Source organism: Sinocyclocheilus anshuiensis, unplaced genomic scaffold, assembly GCF_001515605.1.
Source record: "Sinocyclocheilus anshuiensis isolate Anshui unplaced genomic scaffold, SAMN03320099.WGS_v1.1 scaffold513, whole genome shotgun sequence".
Lineage (NCBI taxonomy): Eukaryota > Metazoa > Chordata > Actinopteri > Cypriniformes > Cyprinidae > Sinocyclocheilus > Sinocyclocheilus anshuiensis.
Window position 1 is genome coordinate 267,938 of NW_015537972.1, and position 10,217 is coordinate 278,154.

Below are 10,217 nucleotides of genomic sequence, written 5' to 3' on the forward strand. Positions count from 1 at the left end.
TGTAAAAGTCGAGTTAAGCTGTTTGCTTAAAAACATTGATATTACCATTTCAAGATATATAATGTAGCTTTTCAGCAGAGAAGGGCCTTGTCCCAAATGGCACCCTAAACCTTCGCGGTCTTCCTCTGAGCCCGCACTTTCATGACGTAATGCCGCTTTGGCTGTCGGGTAGAAGTCTGCTGCGGAGTTCGCCCCAGTGCGGGCTCGGCAGAAGTGCGGTCGAGGGCGCATAACAGCCGCAAAGGGGGCGCTCGCGAGAAACCTTCTGAATGCTAAAATGACAAATGGGACACCCTACGGTCTCGTGGACTTAACGGACACGCGCATGCGGCGGCCATTGTAAGTCCATAAGACCGCAAGTGCACATGAAATGTTCCATTTGGGACAGGGCCAAGCTGTTTTATTGGTAAAGCTCCCGGGTGTCACGATCTGCCTATTGTGTAGGAGCGCAAGCAAAGGAGCGAGGAGATGCGGAGACGTGGGAGAATCTTCAAAGAGTTTTTAATAAACAAAACCAGGGTTACACACATATAGGACATGGAGATGACGTTTAAGACTGGACGCAGGACTCAGGAAAACACAGGCCTTAAATACAGGAACTAAACGAGGGAATTGACAAGAAACACCTGAAATCAATGGACACAATCAAAGATCGGAGAATCAGCCATGGCGGAGCAGAAAACTCAGGGGGCCATGGGCGAGCAGACAGTTCAGAAGGCCATGGCGGAGCAGACAGTTCAGGAGGCCATGGAGGAGCAGACAGTTCAGGAGGCCATGGAGGAGCAGACAGTTCAGGAGGCCATGGAGGAGCAGGCAGTTCAGGAGGCCATGGCGGAGCAGACAGTTCAGGGACCCTTGGTGGAGCGGCCTCCATGGCCTTGGCCTTGGCCTCGGCACTCGGCCTGGGGAAATTTTGGGTTCTGAGGCCCTCTCTGGGCCTGACTTGGGAACAGGGGCCCTCTCTGGGCTGGACTTGGGAACGGGAGCCCTCTCTGGGCTGGACGTGGGAACAGGAGCCCTTCTTGGACTGGACGTGGGAACAGAAGCCCTCTCTGGGCTTAACTTGGGAGCAGGAGCCCTCTCTGGGCTGGACATGGGAACAGGAGCCCCCTCTGGGCTTAACTTGGGAACAGGAGCCGTCTCTGGGCTTGACTTGGGGACTGGAGCCGACACTGGAGCAGACTCAGGGGCTGGAGCCAACACTGGAGTGAACTCAGGGGCTGGAGACGATACTGGAGCGAACTCAGGGGCTGGAGCCAACAGTCTTTTTCTCCGAATTCTCCTCCTTTGAGCAGAGGTGAAGGAGACAGCTGCTGTCAGCGGAGGGCTTGGGAGTGAATTGGTCAGCGGGCTCGTCAATGGACTGGCCAGCGGGCTTGACAGCAGACTTCAAAACAGAAGAAACTAATGTTTATTTGACAACAGAACTCAAGACACATTTATATAATATGAATATTAGTAATAGTTATGTATGTAATAATATGACCTTTATAGTCATATTATAGTATTTTAATAATTCAGATAATTATTAATAGTACATTCTAATTCATGATTCATTTTATTCATAATTCATAATATCAAACAAATATCAATCAGAATAACTGGTTCCCATAACTGCTAATCAAGGTTATTGACATTAAAAACTAAAAGGAAAAAAAAATAATTATTTGAAAAAAAAAATAAAAATAAATAAATAAAAATTACTTTTTTTAATTTCAGCAACATTTTTCATTTTTGTTTACTTCAAGTCGAAATACTAAATTAATTAAAACTAAATACACTACTACAACTAAAAAATAAAATTTAATAAAAACTGTAGACATATAAAAAAATTATAAAAATGACTAAACAAATTGACTAAAACTCAGAAGATAATCAGAAAATATTTCAAAAAAATATTAAATTCAAAATATTAACCAAAACTAGTATATAAATTATACAAAAATCACTCTCCTATTAATCTCTATTGACTTGATAGTATTGAAATATTTTCAATATCTATTTCCTAATTTTTTTAAATGGGAATGCTGTTTTGCTTTGACAGAAGCTTTGAGATTAAATGAGTAAAGTCTGCAACAGATCCATGACACATTAGCACAATTATACCAGTTAATATATGTTATTTCATGCTACAAACTTAGTCCAACTTCCACCAGAGATATTCAACAAAGAATGAAAAATACACCAAGCCTGATCTATTCAATGACTTCACAATATACATCTTTTATGACTATATGACCTTTTTAAATGATCATTGATGGAGAAACACAATATATGTGAACGTTTCAGGGATTTTGATCAGCTACAAAAATCTGAAATGTTTTAAATAGTGCTGTGGTTGTTTGTGTTGATAGTGGTATTGTGGGATACTTACACATATAAAAAGACACATGCAAAAGTTTTGTGCAAACTGTTTTCTTCTAAATGGCTCCTAACATCCAGTGAGAGCAGATGACACTGAAGGTTGAAGGAGATCCAGGCTATGGCAGCGTATCTGCTGGAGGTCGATTCACCGATCTGGACAGCTCAGAGACCGTACCTCTCCTTATCCCAGACATTCAGCAACAGCGGCACGTCTGGAAACCTCTGAGCAGAGAAGAGCTGGAGAAGTGCGCAGGAGGACCAGAATGGAAGAAGTTTCATTCTCGCCTGGTGCTTTGCTTCTGGATTGGTTGGCTGATGCTGGGCACTGCGATCGCAATAATTATTCAGAGCCCGCGGACGGAGTCTCCTTCACTGCACTGGTGGCAGAGGGATGTGTTCTTCATGGATGCAGACAGTGATGAGGTCAGCCGTATCAGCAGTGAGTCCATTAAAACATCTACAATATTATTGCAGTATGTAGTCAGCAGTATTATTGCAGTATGACAGCATCTACTGCTGTCAAAACATTCAAACCGTTTATCCATCCATCATGGAGCCTAAAATTACTCCCGCATGTCAAAGTCTAAGGCATTGTTTCCAGAAACCACAGCACAGGACATTTAACACAATGTCAACACTCTTAAAAAAAAAGATTCTTTGACATCTTTGGTTCAGTGAAGATCTTTTAAAATCTGTCGAATCTGGACAAAAGATTCCTTATAGTAGAAAGGGGTTCTTTACACTAAGATGTTCTTTTTTTTTTTCTTTTTTCTTTTTTTAAGAACTGTTTTCTATTGCTTATTTGGGGAACCAAAAGTGGTTCTTATGTGTACTGTACAAAAAAAAGAAAAAAAAAGAAAAGTAAAACACAATGCAGTGCAAAATTCAAAATACAGTAAAAACACCTGTAAAAAATCAACATGGAAAAATATTTTATATTAATATAGTACATTGTGCCCTATTTTATGACATTTTTATGGATTTTTATGATAATTGTCATTATTTATAAATCATATATATTTTGTTGTAACACACATATATATATATATACATTTATGTAGATTTTTTAATCATCTATATGTTATGATCGTTTTCATTTTATTAAATTATTATTGAAAATAATAACCTATCAAATTTCTCATGTCAGTCCTTCATTCAAAATATTTTGAAGTTGAATATTACGGGGTTGAATATCAGTGCAAAAATGTCTAAAGCTTCAGCTGATAAATATCAGTGCCTTACACCACCTTATTCACTTGTGTTAACAAAATAAACAAACGAAACAGGGCATGTTTTCATATTTTCATTTTAAATATAATTGTAATTTAATATATGAATTCTACATATGACATTAAATATTATATAAAGATTAACAATATATTTAATTTATAGTATATTTTAATAAAGTATTTAGTACTACTGATATTCCCACTAATATTTAAAAAATAAAAAAAGTTTTAAAATTTATTTTATACAAATTTATATAAATTATATCAATAGTAGGACACACATACAGTAGCACACCAATGGCACTGTTTCCTGAGAGTGACCCACTAATAACTCAACTACTGATAATGTAAAAACAATAAAACCAACATGGTATAATTGTGAAGTGTTGTGCATATATACATGTGGTGCAGTGATTGAATGTGATCAGCACAGAATTGACTGTACAGTCGGCCTAATACTTGTAAACAGCAATGAAATTCCAGTTGTGAAGCCCAACATGATGGTGTATGACTCTCATTCAGGGGTGTCCGAGCGGCTGCCGTATCTGAAGTCACTGGGGGTCAGGGCAGTGATCCTGGAGGGGTTGTTCCAACATGACATCTCCCCTCCCAACCTAACAGAGATCGACCAAAGTCTGGACACGCTTCCACAATTCACACATCTTATCACAGAAAGCCGCAAAGCAGGTATGTATACATTCATTATTTTAAAAAATGCACTTGATTTTATTTTGGCAGTTTTACTGGCATTCACTCTTTCATAAAATGAAAAGTTTTCATTAAATATTTGATCTGCATGTAGGTGGATCAGGATTTTGCTACCTTTGCCATTCACTAGATGGTGCTGTTTAGTCACATTGCATCAGTCTTCTCCACTCTCACTGCACACTGATCTCAAAGTAATTAGACGCTTAAGCCGTCTGAAAATCATTGTATTAAAAAAAACTAAAAAAGTGGCATGTGCAAACAAATGATGCAAATTTTTCATAGCCAATATTAACTAATTACTTTTAACCAACTTGCCTCAAGGTAATTTACAGTGGATATATGAAGGCAGTTCACCTCAAGTTCTCATAGTTCTCCTCATGTATAGCATAAGTGTGGATGTTTCATATTCACAAGCACAAAGTGTTCACATGCTTTTTCTTTTTCCTTTTATATCTTTTGTGAAATGTTCTTAAAATGTGTGCTTGGCTTTTAATTTTGTTATCTCATGCCAACACCTTTTGGGGCTACTGTAAATCCCTTTGTGCTTGTTAAACAATGGTGAAAACAAACCGAAGTAGAATTTTTGCACATAAAAATATTAAAAAGATAGTTCACCCAAAAATGAAAATTACCCCATGATTTACTCACCCTCAAGCCACCCTAGGTGTATATGACTTTCTTCTTTCAGATGAAAACAGTCAGAGTTAAATTAAAAAATGTCCTGGCTCTTCACTACCAAGCTTTATAATGGCAGTCAATGGGGTTTAAGATATTGATTATACAAGTCCAATAAAGTGCATCCATCCATCATAAAAAAATTACTCCACACGGCTCAGGGGGAGTTAATAAAGGCCTTCTGAAGTGAGGTGGCGATGGAGCAGATGACGTAGGTGTAGCGTAAGCTCCGGTGAGAATATGCTAGTCATGCGGGAAACAAGTTTTGTTTACAGCAAAGGAAAACCAGTCTCCTTTCGGCTTATATCGAAATCCTCTGATATTTTTCTTTACATATCCTTATTTTGTACTTCTAATTCAGTGGTTTGTTTTGCTCTCTCTTCTGCACTTCCGTCATTACGTTTGCCTACATCATCCGCTGGAACGCCACTCTCTCGTGAACATGCATACGACGGTTAGCGGAAGCTAGAGATCAGGGTTTCTAAAGTTTTAAATATGGATATTTTTCTAACACAAATGCAGCACTTCGCTTCAGAAGGCCTTTATTAACCCCGGGAGCCATGCTGATTACTTTTTATGATGGATGGATGCACTTTATTGGACTTCAAAATCTCAACACCCATTCACTGCCATTATAAAGCTTGGAAGGGGCAGGGCATTTGTTATATAACTCTGATTGTATTCATCTGAAAGAAGAAAATCATATACACCTAGGATGGCTTGAGGGTGAGTAAATCATGGGGTAATTTTCATTTTTGGGTGATGTATCCCTTTAAGCAATGTTAGGCTATGTTGGTTGTAATAAAGCAATATTAACTTATCCAGTGAATTTGTATATGGTTCAGGTGTGAGAGTGATCCTGGACCTTTGTGAGCTGGATCTGTTTGAGCAGGAGTCGGGTAATGGAACTGATGTTTAGTCCAGTTCATCAGAGTACATTCAAGTAAGGAATATTACATATATACTGGATATTTATAATGCAAGATATCAGCAAGAGTGTGTATTATTTTTTCAACACATATAAAATTCACTGTATGTATCCAGCTGAAGTAAACACTAGAGGCAGTAAAACAGCCAACAATTTTAATTCATTTTCACACAAATTACAATTACGGGGCAGATTATCAATTAATAAAGACTTCTTTGTAAAGTTACTTGCACAAAAAACTACGAGTATTTTGACCTCAAAATACTTTTACCACAGTGCATGATTTCTAAACTAACACATTTAAATGTTTGCATTACACAACCAGCTCCATTTGTATGGCTTTTCTGATGTAGTAAACTTGCTCGTTAGCTCACCTGGTGCAACGCGGAGCGCTTGGCTACAAGTCCCATGACACACAAGTCACAATAAAAAAGCTCAAAGACTTGTAGAAGCAATCTAAAAAAAAAAAAAGCAAAGTTGCTTCTGTGTTTTTATCTCACGCTTGCTTTTTTAACACTATTAGTTACGTTTAGAGTATGGGTTTAATGTAGGTGGTACGTTATTTTTAAATATGATGAATAAAAATTATGTTATTGTGGCAACTTGTCACTAGATAAACGACAGATTCATGCGATCAGGATTTTTGTTTTATGTCAATATTTCTGCCTACCTTTTGTTTATTATTGTTCATGTGGTATTATTTTCCACTCCAGTATTCATTAAGGCATTGGCTGGAGCATGGTGTATCAGGGTTTGGCATCTGTGACACAGACGCAACCTTATCTGCAAAGGTAAAACTGAAAACACACTGACATGTCTTGTTTTGTGGAAAATGTGTGTGGGTTTTTCTTGGAGACATGATATGGTGAGCCCATGCCCAGGATCTGCTTAAAAATTGATGTGTATTTATGATTCACAGACCCTAATGGAGTGTAGTGTGCTGATGCAAAAGTTTAATTCACAAGATGACAAAAGGTATCATGTTTGTCAGCTGAACTCAGACTGGCATTGAAGCAAAATCATTTCCTGCATGATAAAATCAAGTCTTGATGAAAAATGGAAGTAAAATAGATTATAAACATCATTTTATATTGAGATTAACTCCATATTCATTTTGAGCCCATGCACTGAACTTGACAACTGACTAATAATTATTACTATATAAACTTGCTTAAGTCTGGTTATCTCATTGTAGCATACTGATGGTGAGGCAAACAGGTAACACTCTTCCAGAACTCATCGTGTCCAGCATTGCTGTTAATGGTTCACTGGTGGAGCTGGTTGTAAAGTCACTGATCCCCCCCATTACACCATCCATTGTCTCCTGCTGAGGTGGCTGAGGTCATGGAGGCCAGTCTGCAGATGCCACAAGGACACTGGCCGAGCTGGACCGTGAGTGGACATTTCACTGAACTGAGTCTAATAGTTTATCGACAGCAAAATCCCCAAAGGATTTTATGAAATCATCAAATTAAAGCCATTATTCTAGCCATTAGACTGCTAAGCTAACATTCCAGCATTATAGCCTCTAGTCAGCAAGCCTGCTAAGCTAGTATGTTCAGTGCATGTTATATTGTGTAATCGTATGGTGTTTGAGGGAGACTGAATTCTACAGGGGACTGAATCTTGCACAGTGATTCTTCTAATGATTCCAGAAACCTAAGCTGGTTTGCTGGTCCTACCTAGTTTGTTGTCCAAAAGCATTGTTAGCCTACTATGAACACACATTCTGTCATTATCAACGTAGTTCAATGATTTGGTGTTTCCCAATAAACCATAATTGCAACAAAATTGGCAAATGGCATCGCAAACTTTTGTGGTTGGAACTACAGCTCTCAACCTGTGGATAGAAGCATAGTCTTTTGTTAGTACAGCATGTGGCCTTGCTCCAAAACCATGATCAAGGTTTCATTTTTGTGACGCATCAAACTGGAACACCTTTATTTACAATAAATAAGACCAATGTAAATCATGGCATCAGTAGTATGAGTTAACTGCAGAAAATGAACAACATGTAGAATGTAGTTTGATTTATGGTTTAGGGAACCATGAGAGATATATTGTATCATACTGTTCATCACAAATTTATAAAAAAATAAATTAAAAAAAAAGGTTAAAAAGTCTTGGTCAAAAGGCTTTGAAATTTTACATATTGATGACATATCATTGAACAAAACACATTGTGGTCCGCACAAACCATGTGTATCTTCGCTGTATTTAATGCAGTCTGGGTTAAATTTCTTAAGAAATGTTTCTGAGAACGCTTTGTATGCAGTGTCACATGAGTTTGCACCATTCACAGGTGGGTGGAGGGGTACCATGGGAGCTGGAGAGAGCGATTCTAGTCCTGATTATGACTTTACCTGGGACACCCATCTTCAGATATGGAGATGAGGTCAATCCAGTTCAGGTGAGATGAGAAAACCTTCTTCAATGTACCATTACTATAGTTACAGTTTGAAATAACACTCTTTAAAATAAAGGATCTTTATTGGCATCTCTGGTTCAATTTTTGTTCAATTTTCTGGTTCAACCTTTAACATCCATGGGAACTTTCCATTGGACAAAAGGTTCTTTATAGTGGAAAAATGTTCATATTCTTCACATTGAGGAAAAATGGTTCTTTTAAGAACTGTTCACTGAAAGGTTCTTTGAGGAACCCAAAACAGTTCTTTATGGCATCACTTTGGAACCTTTATTTTTTTTAGAGTTTAGGCCTTTTTTAAAAATCTGGTTGTTTGAATCTGAATGTTCATTTATTGTGGTATGATATTTCCATTCTCAGGATCTGGATCAGCTGAATCAGCTTCTAGCCCTCTTCCATTCTCTGAGTCAGTCGTGTGCCCGTGAAGAGGCTCTACACTTTGGCAGATTCACCTTCTTTTCCTTCAATGCCAGCATGTCATCCTCTGGCTTCAATTCTACAGCCACGCCTCCTTTAGCTTTCCTGCGCTCATGGGGCTGCGTTCACTTCCTGGTCCTGTTTAATGTGGGTTCTGAACCTCACACTCTGGATCCAGACTGGGCTCCCTGCTTACCTGAAGGTGGGGTGTTTGTAACCAGCACAGGTCTTGACCGATTCGGCCCCGTGTCTCTAAGGTCAATAAAAATGCAGCCACACGAGGCCATTGTCATAAAACTGTTTGAATCTGACAATTCTTAAGACAAGGTTTGTGTTCGCTTATTAATACACTTATGATATTTAGCTTTGGTTAGCTGTAACTAAGAGTATTTATTACAAGTAAATTAAAACGTGTCTGTTTACACTAAGTGCAAGTAGCCCGCCTTTTTGACACAGGCTATTTACACTAACTCAGTCCACCAACGTGTGGTAGGGTTAGACAACATTGCAAAAACCTATTAAAAAGCTGTTGCAGTGGCGTAGATAGTAAAGCATGTAGAAGAAATATACTCTTTGACCTGATCGACTCGAGTTTGAATCCCCCTTTTGCCAAACTCGTTCTTCTCCCTTTTCACATCACATATCAGATCAGAAAAGCAATTATTTTCAATAAAAATGAAGGAAATAATCTAAAAACTGGAAAATAACATGCCTCATGGGTGTTTATCGGTTAAGGTTAGGTTTAGGGAGGGCTTATTGTCCCAAAGCGGCATCCATTTAATAATTTTAATAAAAAGTATTTACACTCAATGCGTTATTGCATACTATAATTTGCACTAGTAGCTTAGTATAAACAGCATGTAACTACTATTATTGCAATGGAAATACTCCTATTTTTGCATAATGTAAACAGAATCTATCGCTATTTGCACTTATTGTAAAAAGTATATAGTTAAAAATGACTGCTATTTTCAATTAGTGTAAAAGAAAGCCACTGATATTTGCACTTAGTGTAAACAATATATATTGCTATTTGCACTTAGTGCAAATAGCCGCTGCCAAATTAAAGTGGATAAATATTGGCAGTGGGACTGGAGTGCACTTTGTTTCTTTGCAAATAATATATTAAAGATAAACTAATACAAATTTAAATTAGGATGTTTTTTTAAATTATGGACACTTTCAAAGTATGTCCGGGGGTGGAATCTTATTCAAACAGATTTTAATTGTTTATTTTTATTACAAGATGGTTATATTACAATAGGAAACTTCTTATCCTCATGAGTTGAAATAAGACATGATGTACATTATTATTACAATTTGATTATTACAAAATTATTACAAAACTGCCTTCAATTCGAATATATTTTCAAATGTAATTGAAAACAATTGTGCTGCTTTTTTTTTTTTTTTTTTGAACCTGTGATACTTTTTTCTTTGATTCTTTGATGAATAAAAAGTTAAAAAGAAC

At 37.5% G+C, this 10,217-nt stretch overlaps 1 pseudogene; it reads left to right on the top strand.

Moving 5' to 3' along the window:
* The first annotated feature begins 2,451 nt into the window (after positions 1-2,451).
* On the top strand, positions 2,452-9,067 carry LOC107670643 (4F2 cell-surface antigen heavy chain-like; annotated as a pseudogene).
* Positions 9,068-10,217: the final 1,150 nt, after the last annotated feature.